The sequence below is a fragment of the Budorcas taxicolor genome, chromosome X (genome assembly GCF_023091745.1).
Source record: "Budorcas taxicolor isolate Tak-1 chromosome X, Takin1.1, whole genome shotgun sequence".
Taxonomy (NCBI): domain Eukaryota; kingdom Metazoa; phylum Chordata; class Mammalia; order Artiodactyla; family Bovidae; genus Budorcas; species Budorcas taxicolor.
Window position 1 is genome coordinate 104663780 of NC_068935.1, and position 21189 is coordinate 104684968.

The following is a 21189-nucleotide window of genomic DNA, read 5'->3' on the forward strand; positions in this document are numbered from 1 at the left end:
ACAGAACTCTGCAAAGAACAGGAGCTTCCAAGAGAGAGGGCCGCCTTATAATCTGGCTTAGAAAATTCAGATTCTACCGGACTTTGGGGTTGCTTTTAAGAAGACAGGCAGCCCAGTAAAGACCGTAGAAGCTGGGTGTTATGAATGAGCGCTTAGCCATCAGGCAGGGACCTTAGGCTTAGTTTTGATTTTGAGACTAACAAGCTGGGCAAGTCGCTTCTGCTTCCTTGGACTTGTTGTTGCCTCATCTATGAGATGACTGGATTGAGTGACCTCTTCTACCTCTGAGGCTCTATGATTCAGATGAAATGTCTATCTTGTTTCAAATGAACAAAGAGCTGATTTTATCTGTGTGTCTTTGTAGCAAACTAGATGCATGTTGTTTAGTTGCTAAGTCGTGTCTGATTCTTTTGCAACCCCAGGACTATAGCCCACCAGGCTCCTCTGTCCATGGGATTTCCCAGGCAAGAATACTGGAGTGGGTTGACATTTCCTTCTCCAGGGGATCTTCCCAACCCAGGGATCGAACCTGGGTCTCCACATCCCCTGCACTGCAGGTGGATTCTTTACAACTGGGAGAAATATAAACAACCTCAGATATGCAGATGATACCACTCTAACGGCGGAAAGCAAACAAGAACTAAAGAGTCCCTTAATGAGGGTGAAAGAGGAGGCTGAAAAAGCTGGCTGAAAATCCAACATTCAAAACACTAAGATCATGGTATCCAGTTCTATCACTTCATGGCAAATAGATGGGGAAAATGTGGAAGCAGTGACAGACTTTATTTTCTTGTGCTTCAAAATCACTGCAGACAGAAACCACAGCCATGAAATTAAAAGATGCCTGCTCCTTGGAAGTAAAGCTATGACATACCTAGACAGCATATCAAAAAGCAGAGACATCACTTTACCAACAAAGGTGCATAGGGTCAAAGCTATGGTTTTTCCAGTAGTCATGTACAGATGTGAAAGTTGGACCATAAAGAAGGTTGAGCACCAAAGAATTGATGGTTTCAAATAGTGGTGCTGGAGAAGACTCTTGACAGTCACTTGGACAGCAAGGAGATCAAACCAATTAATCCTAAAGGAAATCAACTCTGAATATTCATTGGAAGGACTGATGCTGAAGCTGAATTTCCATTACTTTGGCCACCTAATGTGAAAAGTCGACTCATTGGAAAACACCATGATGCTGGGAAAGACTGAAGGTAAAAGGAGAAGGGGGCAACAGTGGTTGGATGGCATCACTGACTCAATGCACATGATAGTGAAGGACAGGGAAGCCTGGTGTGCTGCAGTCCATGGGGTCACAAAGAATTGGACACAAATTAGCAACTAAACAACAATAACAATAATTACCACTAAGCTACTGGGGAAGCCCAGCTACATGCACATTTTGCTTCTTTTCTCCTAAACACTGACTGGGTTGCCATGAGCAGTCATTTTTTCTCAAGTGGGTGGCCTAAAGCAGAGAGACTTGTTTCTACCCAAGGTCTCTCTTAGGGCAAGGTGCAACTCCGGGTCCTCAGCAATTTTTAGCAAGGCAATTGGAGCAGAATTCCACAGCAAGAAGTCCCAGGAATCCAGGTTTCCCTTTCGTGCCCCTCCCCACATCCTCTGACCAACCTTGGTCCTATTCATTTCAATCTCAAATCCACTTCAACAACGCTTTTCCAAACTTTATCCAAAAAAAAAAAAAAAAAAAAAAGCTCCAGCATTCAAGTTTCTTTCCTGAGAGGACACACAGGTTTGTGAAACTCACAGAGGCAACACCACCCAGATCAGCTCTGAAGCACAGGCTCTGAAAGCTCTGGCCACAGTCCAGGGGCATCCACCCTATCTCCTCTCAAATGGCTTCCTTCTTGCTGAGAGTTTCTGAGCGGCCCTTGCATCACACTTTGACCCCATAATATTGCATCATGACCTGTCATTACATAACTAGTGGCGCCAACACCCCTGAAAGGACCTTGTGGAGTCTTCCCCCTGAATAACGCCCAGAGAGGGCAGGACACACCTCCTGCAATAGGAACAGGGCTCCAGCAGCTCTTGGCTCCTCTCTCTCAACAAAACCATATATACTTGGGCTATTCTCTAGCCTCCAAGCCACCAGCTGAGACCTGAGAGAGGAGTAAAATCTGGTCCCTGCCAAGCTCCCAAGGTCAGAGATGTAAAGACATAATTACAAACCAATGTGATCAATGTCCAAGAAGGGGGTTCCAGGCACGGCAGACAAGCGTTTGGAGACAGGTGTCATGTTCTCGCTTTACTCAAGAACTGAAGATTACTGAGCCAGATAAGACTATTTCTCATCACTCCATATTCAGTTACAATATTCTAGGTAATCAGAGCTGACATATAGTTCACCAGCCTGTAAGGGTCACCTGCTCAGATGAAGGGGGCGTGCAGGTGTACCTGCAGTTCTGCTGGGTCTTCTTTTCTCCCTGTAATGATGCCAGACAGAGCACACAGACATACAGAGAAAGTCCAACCTAGAAAAAAACCAGCCACCAGCCCCACACTCAGAGGGTCTCCATGTGAACCCACCAGGCTCTAAGAGCAGTCCCTGACCTGGTTTAAAAGTCCGCTGGGAAACAGCATGTCTGTCTGGTCTATTCTGCGCCCCTATATGCCAGCCACCCTGTGGAGCACAGGGACATCTGTGAATAATAAGACAGACTCAACACATAGGGCTGGAGTGGGACAGAGATAGGAGCAGGGTGCCCACTCCCATCTCGCTGCCCAGAGGAGATGCCACCTGAGCTGAGGGGTTAGCCAGCAGTGGGGAAGATCCAAGCATGACGACGAAACAAAGTTGTACATGGAGTGATTTCAGACCTGGAGACCAGAGAGGGCTTATGCAGAGCTAGGCTGAGGGTGAGAAGGGGAGTGGATAGAGGTCATGGAACTGGACACATTTTGGAGGTGGACTGACAGACTTGGTGAGTCACTGGCTATGGGGAGGGAGGCGGAGGACCCAGGTGAGCACAGGGTGCAGGAGTCAGGCTTGAGGGCTGTGGGATGGCAGAGCAATTAACTTTTATCAGGGACAAAGGCCAGGAGCAGGTCTCCAGGGCAGGAGATGAACACCTTTTCAACACACTGCATTAGAGATGGCTGTGGCACTCCAGGTGGACAGAGGGTCTGAAACTCAGGAGAGAGGTGTGAACTGGAGGTGAAGTTTCACAAACAGGATATAGGCAGACAGTGTTTGCAATCCCAGAAATGGACAAGACCACCACAGACAAGAACAGAGGGTCTAGGACAGAATTCTGAGCATTTAGTGGGGGAGGAGCCAGCTAGCAGCCAGCAAGTGGACAAGAGGTCACAGAAGCCACAGGAAACATCATTTTCAAAGTGAAGGGTGCTCGCCAGTGCCAAATGATGCTGACCAGCCAGGTAGGCTCAGAAATGGAAAGGCACCATGATACAAGTGGTGCCCATGGCAGGTGGTAGGGGATCTTCCAAGGCCACCAAGCCTGTGGCAGAGACCCTGGCCAGAACACAGAAGGCAAGCCAGCCTGCAGCCTACGTGCACCTGCAGCTTCAGACGGGGAGGCAGTTTTCCTTGACACTGACTCAACTCCGCTTGAAGAGACAATGCAGACCTCGGGCTGTCCCAGGTGTTGCCCTGCACCTTGGGGCCCACGTGCGCACAAGCCTCCTATGCTGACTCTAAGGAGCTGGAACTAATGGGTCAGCCAATCAGAAGTCCCGCAGCTGCCTGCCAGGGAAGCTAAGGGATCAGAGGGTCTACCTCACCCCCAGGCTGGGGAGGCTGCTCCACCAACTGCCAGGTGGAGCAAGGGGAAGTGGGCTTCTTGCACCAGAAACATCGCCTGGCAGGCCTAAATACTCCCACCTTTAGGACTTTCTTTTATTTTTAAAATTAATGAATTAATGATGGCGGCCCTGAGTCTTGCTGCTCTCGGGCTTTCTCCAGCTGTGGTGAGCTTGGGTACTCTTCATTGCAGTGCACAGGCTTCCTCACCGCAGGGGCTTCTCTTGTAGCAGAGCACGGGCTCTCGAGCACCCGGGCTTCAGTAGCCGCAGCACCCGGGCTCAGTAGTTGTGGCGCATGGGCTTAGTTGCTGCATGTGGAATCTTCCCAGAAAAGGGATCAAATCTGTGTCCCCTGCACTGGCAGGTGTATTCTTATCCACTGTACCACCAGGGAAGTCCTAGGACCTTCTTTTAAAGAGGCACCTTTTTGGTTTGTTTTTTGTTTAGGGAGAGGAAAAGAGATCTTTATAAAAATAAAGCCTCAACCCTGCCAAGGTTTGATGTCAGTCAGCTGCCTAGAAGGAACATCTTTAAAGTAGGTTGTGGGGTTAGGAGGGTTTCCCAGGTGGTGCTAGTGATAAGGAACATGTCTGCCAATGCAGGAGACATAAGAGACAGGGTGTGATCCCTGGGAAGATCCCCTGGAGAAAGGCATGGCAACCCACTCCAGTATTCTTGCCTGGAGAATCCCATGGACAGAGGAGCCTGGCAGGCTATAGCCCACAGGGTCGCAAGAGTCAGACACAACTTAGCAACTGAACAACAACATATATATATATATGTACACACATGCACAACCATATGCACACACATATATATACACACATCTGTATACACACCTATATACACCTATATATATATAATATATATGCACACACACATACACCTATTTACACCTATATGTATATACACACATTTATATATACATATATATGTATGTATAAATATAAAAATGTAAAGGCATCCAGGAGTCCACAGAAATACTTTTACAAAATGGCGAAGGGGTGGAGGGAGAAGTGAAGGAAAGCTTTCTTTATAGATGAAGAGTTAATATATGTATAAGGTGTGCTATATTTAGGAAATCAATATTTTGTAACCAACAACAGAGTAAATGATTCAAGCAAGGACCATTAATAGATATAATGGGTGAAACATTGTTCAGAACAAGATATTTACATGTAATATCATACCCCAAATTACTTATTAATTACAAGGAGGAAAGGTGGATTTTTGGAGACAGATGAAACTTAGAATTATTACTAATGGGACAAACAGCAATGTCCCAGATCACCTATGTATAAACCTCGCCCATAATGTATAACCTCAATCTGATGATGAGGAAACAGTGATCCACACTCAGATTGCAACTCATTCAACAAGGCAACTAGCCTGGACTCTTAGAAAAGGTTATGTCATGAAAAATGCAGAGGAAACTTATAAATTAAAGGAGACTAAAGAGATGTAATTACCACATGCAATTCATGATCCTTGGATTCTACATGTTTTTAAAATCTATTAAGCACATATTTGGGGACAGCTAGGGAAATGTAAACGTGGACTATATGTTAGATAATATTATGGGATTTAATGTTAAATTTCTTCGGAGGAGAATGTCCTTGCTCTTAGGAAATTACACACCAAAACATCTAGATGTGAGATACTGTGATATCGGCAACTTACAAATGGTCCAGTTAGAAAATGTTTTGGTGTGCGAATGTGCATACACTGAAAAAGACAGAGTGAGAGATAAAGCAAATGCAGCAAAATGTTAACTAGTGGCGCATCTAAGAGGACACATACAGAGGTATTCATGTTCTATTATTTCAGCTTTTCTGCAGGTTTATACCTTTTTAAAGCACAACATGGTGAATCAAACAGACCCCCCCCCCTCCTGCTAACATAAAGGTTATCAGGGACCAGGTTAGAAAAAGCTCTATTTGATTAACTTACAAATTTGAACTTTTTCCTGAAAGCTAAGGGAAGTCACAGAGATTTACCAGAGAAAAAAGACATGATCAGAAGAGCTATAGGAGGCAAGAGAGAAGAAAGAGCCCAGTGTGACTCCATCTTCTGGCTTTTCCTTTGTTCTCCTTGTTTATCTAGATGAGTATATTCGAAACAGTCCACTTTCCAAATGGCTCACTCCTTGGCCTGAACCTTAGCGCTCTAATTTCCATGACAAGTGGCTTGGTTCAGACCCCATTCTTGCCCCTGGTATGACTGGTCTCCCTTCTTGCACCAAAACCTCTCCCCAGTCAGTCTTCAGTTGAGGCTGGAGGGAACTTCCTCACACACAGGCATGACCAAAGCATTCTCTGGTTCCATTTTTTTCCTGTGACTTCTCCAGGGCACCGTTCAGTCTCTTTGGCTAATCACCAGGAGTCATCCTGGGCCAGCGCCTGCTTGCTAACTTCTCTTGCCACCTCTAGCCACATTTCCTTTGCTTTCCAGTCCGAAGGGGATATATCTTTCTCCCTTCTCTGTGCTTAGGCCTCCTCTGCTCACCCATCAGAACTTAAGCATTCTCTCCTCTGGAAGCCTTCTCTGACTCCATCAAGTCTCAGCTTCTTGCGCTTCCTGTGTTTCCCTGACACATACTTATGGCCTCTTTTCTTTTTTGTCTCTCCTTCCCATTGGACTCTAAGGTTCTCAAAGACAGATGCCATGCTGTACCTGCAATAATACTTGTGCCTGGTAAATTGGTGCTAAATAAATGATTACTGGATGAATGAATGAATGGGAATATCAGTTAGCTTTCTTCACTTAGCAGCAACAGAAGTCAATTCTGGCAGAATTAGAAGCAAGAGAAATCAATTCTGACAGAAAAAAAGGAATTCGCTAGAAGGAGGCTCCATATTCCATACACGGGAGCTGAGCAACAGACCCTGGAAGGGAGACATGTGCACAGATCTGTGAACTTGAGCAGCAGAATATTGTTAAGAGTTTCTCAAAGTCCCACCATTGGATGAATTCAACGCATAAGGTTGTTACACAGTAAAATCACAGCCAGTAAGTTCATTACACACCACAATGGTGCCGGTTGTTCAGGTTGCTATGTCTATCCTCAAAAGCACCCTGCCAAGTAGAGCAGACACAAAGAAGCAGTGGATGGCCTGGATTCCAGAAGCTGAGAACTGGGGTCTCTGCTCCCCACTCTCCAAGGTGGTCAGATACAGACATCGAGCTTAGCAATTGAGGTCAGCAGTGCTCGGTTCTGTGGTGGCAGGAAAAGTCTCAGGGTCAAGACTTCAGATTATCCCTTGTTGCTTTGGGTCCTCCGCTCCTCGTTTTAGATGAGGCCTCCTATTGAGAGCTCCAAATACCACCAGGTTATGGGAAAAGGCTGTCCTCACACCTGCCAGGACCCTCCCTGGCCTCTGTTCTCACTGACAAGTGCCACCTGGACTGTTTCCCCCTTTTGGAAGTGAGCAGGAACCTCTCTCATGGTGAACCGGTTGCCCCACAGCCCTACTTGCATCTCCATTTTACCCACCGGAACCGGAACTGGTCTTAAATCACCAGATGCCCAATTTCTGCTCTCCTGATGTTCCCTTCACAGTCTCTGTGGGGGCCCTGCTATGCTCTCAGCTGTGACAGGTTGGTGTGGAAAGGTGACAGATAGTGTATCTGAAGGACAGACACCTTATCCGAGTCATGGGCAGATTAAACTCACACCTGAGAAACCCCAGGTGGTTCATCCTGGCCCCTAAAAGACAAAAATTCCTGTTCTTTAGCCCTTAACCTTCACCGGACTGTGCTCTTTTATATTGTCTTACAGTCTCTCCTTTGTAAAAATCTCTCTGCCAAAGGGCTTGAGACCAAGGTCCAGGGCCAAAGGCGCTACAGCCACCTCAACACTGAGAACAGGCCGCCTTTTGTTTAATGAGCACCGATGAAGCACTGAACTGAGTTCTAGTACCTTCAGAAACAAGGGTAACCTATTTCTGTCACCCAGAGGAGTTCAGCTTTTTAACACGGGAGAAAGAGCCGACAGACGGCTACACGCATGCCTTCTCCGGAGAACGTTAACATGGCTACATGAAAGAACGCCCTGGAGTCATGGTCTCCCCATGGTATTTCTGCCAAAAGCAACATGAGGAGTCACTCCAGAGCCTGCCTGCCCTGAAGCCAGCTTGGCCTGAGGCTCTGGGCTCCTCATACCCCTCTGCAGCCACCCAGCCTCAGCTGGGACTGACTGCCTTAGCCAGAGCCTCCTGTGGTGTTTTACATGTGGATACTCAGCCTTTATGCATCTGGAATGTGCTTTTGCCTCCTGGAGCTCCAGAGGGCATGCATCTGAAATCCATAAATATTGTAAGACTCCACCTCTATGTACTCTTGCAGCTGGGGGCTTGTCCCAGAGCAGGCCCAGATGGTTTTGGCATAAGGCTGCTCACTTGCTGCTCAAAAATATGACCTGAAACTGACAGCTAACAAAGACAGTCAGATCTCACCGCTGCTCAGGGCTCACAGCCCATCCGGCTGCTCCCCTGCCCCCTCCTTTGCTGCCTTGCTGGCCTCTGACCCAGCTGACCCCCAGCTCTTGCCCTATTTCTTGCTTCTTGGTCTGGGTTCACTGGCAGAGTACTCGAACACGGTTGTATTTCCTCCTACCCGACACTGCCTTTCATTCCCTGGTATCTGGCTTCATCTTTCTACTTGATTAGCAGCAGCCTTCCAAAAACTACATCCCATGGCTTTCTCCACAAACAGCCACCCACTATTGTGGGTCCCCACATACAGTGGTCTTCTTTGGGGTGTCTCAAGTGATCCAGTGATTACCATCCTTGATAGAGCAGTGCCTGATAGTCAAAGAGCGTTTAACTGGCTTTCAAGTGCTTTCACATGCATTTGTTCCTCGTGACAATCTTATCATATATATTAATCAGCATTATCACTTCCACTTTACAGATGGAATTGGGTGTACAACAGAGTAAATGACCTGGTCAGGGCCACTGGAGTGCTGGAACTAACCTTGAATACAGATCTTCCCACTGGTCAACAGGTGTCATGACATCTGACAATGAACACAGGTTTAGTCACAGAATGGTTGGGGTTTGAATACCAACTGGGATTGGAATTGGTCAGTTTAATCTCTTCGATGATGGGTTCCCATTTGAAAATCACAAGGCTCAGCGTGTGCCTGTGAGGATGAGAGACCCAGTGTGGGCAGCAGGAAGCCATGAAACTCACTAAACATCCTTGGGAACCCTTGGTCACATTCCCCCTTGATCAACTGGCCCTTACACCTCACCACTGGACTCAACGCATATGTATCATATTAATATAACTAGCCCATCAGTATTCTGCCATGATGTGGGGATGTTTGCTAGCCGAGAGGAGAAACCCTAAACTCCGAGCCCTTCCTCAGATGCTACTGGGCTCCACTGAAGACTGAATAGCTCCTAGCAGGGAGCACAAATTCCTCCTACTCTTGAAGCAACAAGCACATCCCAAGTGCTTACAGGATGTAAAAACGTGGTCTTACACATTTGATAACGAGTAAGGCTTTCTTTCTTTCCTTCGACACGAGTTTAACCTGATTCCAACCTATTAAAATTCATTTGGAAAAATGCCTCCCCAGACAGAGCTTAGCCGCTTCACCTTTAGCGGAAGTGGCTGACCTTCCATTAGGCGCGGCAAAGTAGAAGAGACAGCAGGCTGCCAAGGGGAGGAAGACCAGTCTTTACATCCTGTGCCCCTGAAGCCCGCTTTACAGAGCCTCAAAGCCTTGGACATGTTGGGGAGCCTCTGAAGACAGGAATAAATGGCTCAGGCAGGGGTCATATGTGTCCCAACGCCCGGAAGAAAACTCTGCTATCTTGCTTGAGACGCGCCAAAGCAGCAGCCTCGGTTTGAAACTCCTGCTTTTCATTCAGACAACCCCACAGACCTGAAAACCCTTTGCTCTGACGGATGAAAATCAGCTTTGGAGTGGGAAAGTACTTGGAGTCACTGGGGAATGAATATAATCTCCAAAACACATTTACTGCTCACATTCAAATGAAGATTAAATGATTCCTTTAATACTCATCAACTCTATTAAACTTCACAGAAGCAAAACCTTTTGAAAGAAATTAGCCAGATCCTTGCTGGAAACAACGGGCTTTTGAGGCTGTGTTCTCCTCCACCATTACCTGTCCTCCAGACGGCCCGGGGAAGGGGCCTGATGGAGAGGAGGAGGGAATGGGGCAGCCGACTGTCTTCTACCTGGCGCGGTGGAAAGCAGTATGAATGTATTCTGTCATTTAATTTCTCCAAAACTCTGGAAGGTATTTACTATTACTATTGTCAGTGTATGAGGAGGAGGATGGAGGGTCAGACAAGTAAAAATGGTAGACTGGAGTTTCAGACCTGTACTGTTTTTCTCTTTGAATCTAAGGCCAAGTTAAGCCTGAGTCTTTTGGTCACACACAATGCAATTAGTGTGCAACGATCAATCGTTTGGGTTCTGGAGTCTGACCATGTTGTTCACATCCTGTCTCTGCTGCTTTCTAGTTGTGAGAGTTCAGGGAGGTTATTTGATTTTTCTGAGCCTTGGTTTCTTCATCTGCAAAACTGAGATGATAATATGATGTCACTGTAATGGCAGATAGTGAAGAGGAACTAAAGCGCCTCTTGATGAAGGTGGAAGAGGAGAGTGAAAAAGCTGGCTGAAAGCTCAACATTCAAAAAACTGAGCTCATGGCATCCAGTCCCATCACTTCATGGAAAATAGATGGGGAAAAAGTAAAAACAGTAACAGATTTTATTTTCTTGGGATCCAAAATCACTGTGGATAGGGACTGTAGCCATGAAATTAAAGGATGCTTGGGCCTTGGTAGAAAAGCTATGACACAACTAAAGCGTGTATTAAAAAGCAGAGACATCACTTTGCCAACAAAGGTCCATTTAGTCAAAGCTGTGGTTTTTCCAGTAGTCATGTATGAATGTGAGTTGGACCATAAAGAAGGCTGAGCACTGAAGAATTGATGCTTTTGATTTGTGGTGCTGGAGGACTCTTGAGAGTCCTTTGGACAGCAAAGAGATCAAACCAGTGAATCCTAAGGAAATCAACCCTGAATATTCATTGGAAGGACTGATGCTGAAGATGAAGCTCCAATATTTTGGCCACCTGATGTGAAGAGCCAGTTCATCGGAAAAGACCCTGATGCTGGGAAAGATTGAGGGCAAGAGGAGAAGAGGGAGACAGCAAAAGAGATGGTTGGATGGCATCACTGACTCAATGGACATGAGTTTGAACACACTCCAGGAGACTGTGAAGGACATGCTATAGTCCATGAGGTTTCAAAGAGTCAGATATGACTTAGTGGCTAAACAGCAATAGTTAAATGCAGAGACCAGTGCTTGACATGCCATAAGCAATCAAGATCAGTGGAATCAGAAAAAGACAACTGTCTCATGTTGTGGACCCCAGAAGCAGACCCCAAGAGAAGGATTTGGGTGCAAGGAGTTCATTAGGGAAATATCCAAAGAAAATGTTTCAGGAAATACTGGTGGAGGGGTGGAGAAGTGTGACACAGAAGGGAAGGAAACTGATGAAGCATGTGTTAATGATCAAACCACTATTGTAGGCAACTGAAATTCGGCCCTGCTGAACACTTCTAAGAAGGATGTAGAGTTCATGCCTCAGAATGAGCACACTGGAGGAATGCGGAAGCTAGGTACTCACCCTCCAACTCCACCATCATTGGCTGAGCACTGCTCCTGGAGGCATCAACCCATTAACACCTCCAGCCTGCCCATGCTCCAGCAAAGCCAAAAAAAAAAAAAAAGGGGGTGCTTGCAAAATGACTGCTGGCAAGGACAGCAGTAAGTGTTGAAAGAATACAGGAAGGGTGGTGACAGCATCTGTTAAAACAATTTTAAAGGCTCAGTTAATGTCTGCCCTGGTCACTATAGGCAGGCCCCTCAGCAGGGCCCTTAAAGACCTAAGGGACCCAGAACCTGAGAGCACCCAGATCTATGGGGCTTCCTGACAGCAGCTTCCACATTCAATGATGTCCCCATCTGAGGACAGGTTCCTTTTCAGTACAGAGATCATTTCTAAGACCCAGACCATGGTACATGTGAGTGTGTGAGTGTGTGTGTGGCATTTCTCTCCCTCCCTCTCTCTCTGTCTCTCTGTATGTAGCCTCAGAGCCAAGTATATGCTCTGGCTGTGTGAGCTACGTAGCCACTTTCTTGTGTGTGGTGAATGAGGGTATCCCTAGAGCAGCAGTCATAATAACAGGGTCACCACGTCTTACCTGGGACTCAGCATCCTCAGTCATGGACACTTTCTCTCCTAGCTCCAGATGAGAGATTCCCTGCCCTGGGCCCTGTGCTTTAGAAGATTACCACCCTGGCCTTCCACTGCCTATACCCTTCCTCGTGGGTGAGGAGTTCAGAAGAACAAGAAAATGTATATGAGATCTGGAGGCTTCTTCTGCACAGCTTCCCCCTGAGGGTGGACCACATAGCCGATGTGTACCCTTAACCCCAAGAAGTGGCCATGGAGTGGCTGTTTCCAAAGTGGGGGGTGGAGGGTGATGGAGTTTAGACTTGGAGGCTCATAAGACTTCTTGAAATGTGGGCTGGAGCCAGGGATGGGAAGAGAACAGTATGACAAAGGCCAGAGGCCCACCCTCCCGTGCCACCATGTTCCAGGGCACAGCTCGGAGGAGTCCAAGGATTCTAAACTCAAAACTGAACTTCAGAGCATTATGAAGGTGTATTGGCCAAGGTAGGAAGACAGACATATTTTAATGAACAATTTATAAGCTTAATAACATCTTGTAACTAGTATGCAAATGGTAGACAGGCCTCCATTTGAACTTGTACTCTGATTTTTGCATGTGTTAGAGACAGGCCTCTGCCTGGGGATGGAACCCCCAAATCCAGTCCACCTCCTCAGTCTGGAAGGATACTGTCCCAACGTAATAGTTAAGGAAAATGGAATCTCCTATAAAGTTCCCCCCTAAAAAAAAAAAAACATGTATCCAAAGTACATTTTGATGAATGCTCATTGCAGAGAAAGTGCAAATACATAAATAAGGAAACAAAACACTCATAATTTTGCTACCACAACAGTGGTAGTTTTTTTTTTTAAATTTGCTTATTTTTATGAATGTATAGAAGGCTACAGAGCAACACAATGAACCATATCTATATCACAGCCACCCAAAACTTTTCAGAATGAAAATTTTCATTCAGTGAGCAATATGATTGCTGGGAAAAATGACATAATATTATTAATATCACCATTATATGGTATCTTATTAGATTAGCAATAATCTAGTCATATTGTGAAAATCCTTCAACAATATTAGCAAGAAATAATTTCTTTCTGTGGCTTCTGAACAAAAAGCAATTGAATCATGACCCATCAAAATTATATTGGCTAGAATTGTAGGAGGGGGGAAAGAATATAGGAAGATGTCAATTGTTGAATCCCCAATCCCCAGAAGGTTGATGGCTTCCACTGGCCATGGGTGGGCAATGGATGAGAAAATGAGGTAAAGCCAGGCCATGTTCATTCTCTTTCTCATTCAAGAACCCAGTCAGCATTTATTACGTGTGCCTCAGTTCAGTTCAGTTCAATCGCTCAGTCGTGTCCGACTCTTTGTGACCCCATGAATCCCAGCACACCAGGCAGCCCTGTCCATCACCAACTCCCGGAGTTCACTCAGATTCACGTCCATCACGACAGTGATGCCATCCAGCCATCTCATCCTCTGTCGTCCCCTTTTCCTCCTGCCCCCAGTTCCTCCCAACATCAGAGTCTTTTCCAATAAGTCAACTCTTCACATGAGGTGGCCAAAGCACTGGAGTTTCAGCTTTAGCATCATTCCTTCCAAAGAAATCCCAGGGCTGATCTCCTTCAGAATGGACTGGTTGGATCTCCTTGCAGTCCAAGGGACTCTCAAGAGTCTTCTCCAACACCACAGTTCAAAAGCATCAATTCTTCAGCACTCAGCCTTCTTCACAGTCCAACTCTTACATCCATACATGACTACTGGATGTGTGCCTACTGTATGCCAAACAGCACTATGCCCTGAGGAGCTCACAACACAGGAATGGACACTATTTTTGCAACTCGGTCTCAGTAGATCCTTTATATATAGTAAAAACTATCCCTCTGCTTTTGCTCTCAGCCTACAAGGTTCAAGAAATTCATCTCCACGTCTGGACTCTATGAGTGGGACATGTGACCTCTTTTAAACCAATTAGAGACTTCAGTCCTCCAGACCACTGTGATTGGCTAGAAATGGATACATGACACAAGGCAGGCCAATCAGGATCAAGGAGACTCATGTCTCAAAGTTTTCCCTGGCTTCAGGGAAAAGGAGTTTCTTTCTGTTCTTCACAGGAGTGCTGAGGTTATTTAAGCTTGACAGCTCTGGAGGAACAACTTATAAAAGCCAGAGAGCACAGGAAACCTATGAATGGAGTTCACCCTGATAGGTCTTGGAATAACTGTAAAGAGAAAGAGAAGTCGCTCAGTCGTGTCTGACTCTTTGCCATCCTGTGGACTGTAGTCTACCAGGCTTCTCTGTCCATGGGATTTTCCAGGCAAGCGTACTGGAATGGGTTGCCATTTCCTTCTCCTGGAATAACTGTAGGGCAGCTGAATTACAAGTTGCACCTGAAGGTGAAATTTCCAGTGGCACAAACCAATCAATTCTCATTTGGTTTAAGCCAGTTTTTGGTTTGGTTTTGGTTTTGAACACTTGCAATCAAAACATCCTAACTACTACAGAAATAAGATCAAATGATTACAATATAAGGTGACCTGCCCTGTATACAGAGGGATGGGCTATTGTGAGATTTCAGTGCTCTGAGGAAAGAGACCATCTCTTGGAATTCCTCTTCCTCTTCCATGGGGAATTCCAGGGAGATGCGACATTGAGCTGAGTGTTGGTGGATGAATGAGAAGTGATCAAGAGGAAGAATGGAGAAAAGGCTTTTTAATATAATCTTTTTTTTTTTTTTTTTTTACTGTAGGACCTGGAAGGCCCAGATGATTTTGGTGCTAGTGAGGGAATTGGGATCTTTTCATAAGCAAGATTGAGAAACTCTTTCCTGATGTAACACGTGGGACTTCCTGAAGAAAGAGCTGATCCCTGGCTTGTCATCAGCAAGTGTTCCTGAAGTCCTATAAACCCAGAGTTGGATCACTTAACAGTGAAGGAAGCCCCTTCCCCTCCACTTGCTGACCATTACCTATGCCAGGAGTCTCTGGGGACCGGGGACCCAGGTGCAAACAAGCGGCCACTTGCCTCATCCAGGTCTTTTTCTTAGCAACTCACTGCATTACTCTCTTGCCCTGTTGACAGTTTCAATAAAATCTGTGCCACAAAGGTATTTGACTCAGCCTATTAATTCTGCAAAGGGTTCAAAACAACCTGTATTTTACTCACATTTTCAGGAAATTTTGTTTCTGGATTACCTGCATCGTCTTGGCTTCAGACTTTTTTAAGGTAGCAGAAGACCAGTAATTTCTTTGTTTTTTATCTATTAAGACTGATGAAGGGGCTTGTAACCAATGGGTCCAAGTTCTAGGATGCTGCAGAGCCCTCCCGACTAGAGACTCGACTCCTGTGCACTTTCTACGTGAGTCTGTTTGGCTGTTTGCAGACTCCATTCTTCTAGGGTTCACAGGAGACTTTGTTGGGAGTAACAGTGCTGACACCTCACAACCACGATCACTTGGCAGAATTCACAAGTTCATGGAAGCATAGCATGTTAGTGCTGGAAGGTCTCTGGGAAACTGTCTAGTTGAACTCCCCAGGAAACATGAGGGACCAAGGCTCAGGAAGGCGAAAGAAATAGCCAGATCAGTTAAGGAGAATGAGGATTGAAATCCAGGTCTTCTGGCATTCAGGATTTTTCTAACATCTCTTTGCTGACATAAAAAAGATTATTAAAAAAGGAAAAAGAAAACAAACAAAGATAACGATGACACCCAGGTGGCATGTATTCTGATTTCTTTCTTCAATATTTTTTGGTGGTTTTAACTGCATGCAATGAGCTAGTTTAGCAAGTCTGTTCTAGCACCAGTCTCTCTCTCTCTGACACCAAAGATCTTCCTAAAGCCAGAGTGACAAGTTCTCCTAGAGGATACAAAGGTGGGACTTGAAGGCTTATGGTGAATGAAATACAGTGACGTCTTCCTTCTCTACCACCATGTAGACAGCCATTGTTTTAATGAAGTTAAGAGGTTTCCCAGGTTAAAAAAAATCTTGGGGTTTGGACACATAGATATAGAAGACATTTATCTAGCATGTCTCTGGTAGAAGCATGATCTCATGGAGGGCCACAGAGCCCCTGACAGGGAATTCTCCATAAGGAGTGAAGTGAAACCCATTCAAAGACAGGACCCTCCCCTGCACTGATTACGACACTCCTCACTTCACAAGACCCACTATGCAGCCTTTCTGCTTCACTGTATCAAGGCTCAGTGGAGTTTCAACATCACCAGCACCTGCAGAACCCCTTAGGCATGAGGTGCAGGGCCAGCATGGAGCTGCTTTGCTGAAGAACTGGGTACGGACAGAGAGAGTGGAGTCTGGTTTGGCTTAAAAACAGACACTCTTCAGTACCATATGTTTCTTCTCCAATCTTCTCAGGAATAAATAAGTAATTGAATGTGTAAATAATACAGCATAAGTTACTAAATTTACTTTCTTTGCCAAATGTTCTTTTAGGCCTCCCTTGGGTCCCCAGGCTTCTTTAGGAATGTGGGTTTCTGTTAGTAGTTTTTATGACTCTGAAATGTAGCAGAGAGAACACAAGATAAGGAGTTCAAAGATATGGTCTGAATACCTGCACTGTTATTAATTAACCACATGACCTTAGGTTCATCACTAATCCCAGAAATTCTTAGCAGAGGTTCCTAGAACATTCTAGGGTGTCATAATAACTATGAGGTGTGCCTCAAGTAATTAGTTAACAACAATAGCCAAGTGATGAAGTTTGAAAGCAATTTAAAATACATAGAGTGAATTTAAAATAATGCCAATAATTGGTGGTGGTGGTGGTTTAGTTGCTAAGTCATGTCCAACTCTTTGCGATCCCATGGACTGTAGCCCCTCAGGCTCCTCTGTCCATGAGATTTACCAAGCAAGAATACTGGAGTGGGTTGCCATTTCATTCTCCAGGGGATCTTCCCAACCAAGGGATCAAACCTGTGTCTACTGCATGGCCAGGCAGATTCTTTACCACTGAACCACTGGGGAAGCCCTATGCCAATAATTACATCATTCTAATTTTGCAGCATTCTTATGTGTTTTCTCAAACAGAGAAAGTGTTAGCTGGCATAATGGGAACCAAGTATGATCCATCCATTGCCTCCCATGAGGGGATGAACAGAGGTGCTTGAAGTCATAAACATGGCCATTTAACACTAATTTATGCTATGTAAAACATCCTATTAAAATACATATTAAATCAAAAGCACTGATGTCTTCTTGAATAGAATGTAAAAGGTACATGAATTTTCAAGAAAGATCACCCATAGTCTTGAAGCTACTTGGATACTTGGGGCTATGTATCCAAGGACTCAAGGATGTACATCCTTTCTCCTTGGTTGATACGGGTTCTGAAGTGGAAAAGTTTGTGAAACTGTTAAACCATGCCTCAGTTAAACCAGACAGTTACTATCCTATCAGTATTTTCTATAATGATTACAGATATTTTACAGTGCCCATGAGTTGTGATTTTACAATTGCTTCCATTTCCTTTTTATGTCATACAATAATACATTTTTAATAACAAACTGCAAGGGAAGACAAGAGGAAAAAAGAAGTGGTGCATGGGCTTCTATATTGCACATGAATGAAAAGGATCAGGGGAACATTTCTGTCTATGATACAACAGTTAACTTCCCAATAAAAGGCAAAACAAAGTGATAACACAATGAAACTGTAAACTGCTCTTCATGTTTATAATAGGATGTTCATTCTTTATAAATTCTCTTTTGTGATATTAATAAAATAATATTTATTTCTATTTTTCCTTCAATTTGCATGTTTGCTTCTTTATTAAATTTATGTATGGAATGAAAGTCTGGAAAAATTCAAGCCTTATTTTTTTAAAAAAATAAGCTACATTAAAGAAAATTTGCTTGACCACGTCTTTCTTTGTATGGGTCTCAGGGGGCACAAAATTAATCATAATCATTAGTTTAAGATATACTTTGGCAAGGGGACTTCCCTGGGACTTTCCTGGTGGTCTAGTGGCTAAGAATCCACCTTGCAATGAAGGGGATGTGGGTTCGATCCCTGGTCAGGGAAGTAAGATCCCACATGCCTCAGAGCAACTAAGTCTGCACACTGCAACTACTGAAGTCCAAGCACTCCAGAGTCTGAGCACCAGAATTAGAAAACCTTTGTGCCACAACAAAAGATCCTGTGTGCCACAACTAAGACCCAATACATCCAAATAATAAATAAATGAAGATATATTCTGGCAGGTTTTATTTTCCAAAGATGGTGACAATTATAACTCACTTTCACCTACTCATCAATGATGTGACCTGGACACTCCTCTCATGGAGAGGTGGGGATCTCTGACCCGCCCTTTGAAATTAAGCGGGTCCTGTGATTTACTTGTGACCAATAAAATATATAGGTCAGTAAAGGTGATGCAACTTTTGCCTTGCTCGCTGGAACACTCAGGCGGGAGTAGCCATACGGTAAGGAAGTCCAAACTAGCCCACAGGGCAAGTCCACATGGAGAAATCCTGAGATAATATGAAGAGAAAGAAACATCAGCTGTTCCAGCCTTAATCATCAGCTGATTGTAATCAATGAATCACCCCTAAAAACAGTGATAGCTAGTTGCTGTTGTATCAAGCTACTAAGTTTTGGGGGTAATTGGTTAAATAACAATTTTAATGGAACATGCACTGCCATCACTGGTTCATGAATGAGTCTGAGGACTGTCTGACTGATTCAAAATAATATAGTAATCTTATGAGCCCTAATTGGTCATTCATCCTTCTGGATTTTTTTCTTAAAAATTTTTTGGTATTTGTAAATGGTTGATTTCATTGTTTACATATTTATAAAACTGTTATGAATGTCTATCCCTGCCTCACTTTCCCCCACCACAAAAGTTTATAGCATTATTTATTTATCCTAGAAATGTGAATTTCTTCTACATTTGGCTATGACCATGGGAGTGTATTCAAGGCTGTATATTGTCACCCTGCTTATTTAACTTCTGTGCAGAGTACATCATGAGAAACGCTGGGCTGGAAGAAGCACAAGCTGGAATCAAGATTGCTGGGAGAAATATCAGTAACCTTAGATATGCAGATGACACCACCCTTATGGCAGAAAGTGAAGAGGAACTAAAAAGCCTCTTGATGAAAGTGAAAGAAGAGAGTGAAAAAGTTGGCTTAAAGCTCAACATTCAGAAAACAAAGATCATGGCATCTGGTCCCATCACTTCATGGCAAATAGATGGGGAAACAGTGGAAACAGTGCCAGACTTTATTTTTGGGGGCTGCAAAATCACTGCCGATGGTGACTGCAGCCATGAAATTAAAAGACGCTTACTCCTTGGAAGGAAAGTTATGACCAACCTAGATAGCATATTCAAAAGCAGAGACATTACTTTGCCAACAAAGGTCTGTCTAGTCAAGGCTATGGTTTTTCCAGTGGTCATGTATGGATGCGAGAGTTGGACTGTGAAGAAAGCTGAGCGCCGAAGAATTGATGCTTTTGAACTGTGGTGTTGGAGAAGACTCTTGAGAGTCCCTTGGACTGCAAGGAGATCCAACCAGTCCATTCTGAAGGAGCTCAGTCCTGGGATTTCTTTGGAGGGAATGATGCTAAAGCTGAAACTCCAGTACTTTGGCCACCTCATGTGAAGAGTTGACTCATTGGAAAAGACTCTGATGCTGGGAGGGATTGGGGGCAGGAGGAGAAGGGGATGACAGAGGATGAGATGGCTGGATGGCATCACTGACTCGATGGACGTGAGTCTGAGTGCACTCCGTGAGCTGGTGATGGACAGGGAGGCCCGGCGTGCTGCGATTCATGGGGTCGCAAAGAGTCGGACACGACTGAGCGACTGAGCTGAACTGACGGGAGTGTATTACACCTGTGACTCCACTCTTCCTCGCATCCCAGTGGCTAAAAGATTAGGAACTCCTGACTCAATCCCACTAAGCTTCAGTTTCCCACATGTAAGATGGCAGAATAATATTGAGTCCACCAAAAAGTTCATTCGGGTTTTTCTGTGAGACAGTACAGAAAAACCCCAATGAACTTTTTGGCCAACCCAATACTAACCCTGCCTATCTCATGGGGTTGCTGTGAGCACCTATTTAGAAAATGTTGAAGAAAATATTCATAAGTAATAAGGACCTGTTACCACAAAGTTGTATCATTTTTATAGTTTCATTGTATGTATTTCATTGTCCTTTCTCGTGCGGGAAGCACAGGTACCACCGGCTTTCTCACTATATGAACTTGAAAAACTGCTCTGTAAATGATCCGTTGTCTGTGTGAGAGAGGTTTATATGTTTCTTAGCATAGGAACCAAACCTTCTGCTTCTTTTTTTTCTTCACATTAGCAACGTGTCACCCTTTGTATTTAATAACTTTTTTTCCACTTGGATGTATCTAAATTTAGCCTGGCATTCCGACACAAACTGTGAAACAAACAAGATCATGGGTAGGGCATGCCCAGCTTGGATCCCATTCTAGGAAGGGTCATTACTGAGAGACCAAGAGGGTCTCATTAGAAGGTGGTTTTGCCCTCAAGGCAGCCCCATGGCATGGCCCCTGAGGACAGCTTTAGAAAGACCCTGCGGTGCCAGTCCCTGAGATTTCTAAAACTAACATCCAGATGTCCATCTGCTGACAGACACCGAGAGGGTTGTTTTTGATGATGCAACATTCCTAATTTCTATTCAGAGTTTGAGTATGTCCCTGTTGCCTTTGGGAATTAAGGCTGGGGTCTTGGGTGTAGAAATCTCCAAAGAGTGGGCAACATAATACGTGGTCCTCAAATCTCACATTCAGCTCAGCCCCTAATTGCCCAGAGAACTTCTGTTTACCATGCATGGAAAAGAGACCACATGAGCCTTTTTTACCTATAGGCTGAGACCTCCTTGCAGAAGGCTGGCAATCTCGCCTTGGGGTATATTCCGCAGCTCATTATTTTTTCTCTTTAGATAGGGTAGCCTCACTTCTGCTCATTAGGCTCCTTTCACTACATCATTGCCTGTCTTTAATGTGGCTGGTCTATTAAATAGCCCTCACCTGGCAAAGCCCCCCAGTGTCCCAAACGCGGCCCTGTGCTCCTGCTTTCATGCCTTAGTTTGGACGATGCTTTAATAACAGTGGCACTGACACCAGCATATCCTGTATCTCCTTGTGCCATGGAGCCCCTCAGTAGCGGGGGTGGGGCGCT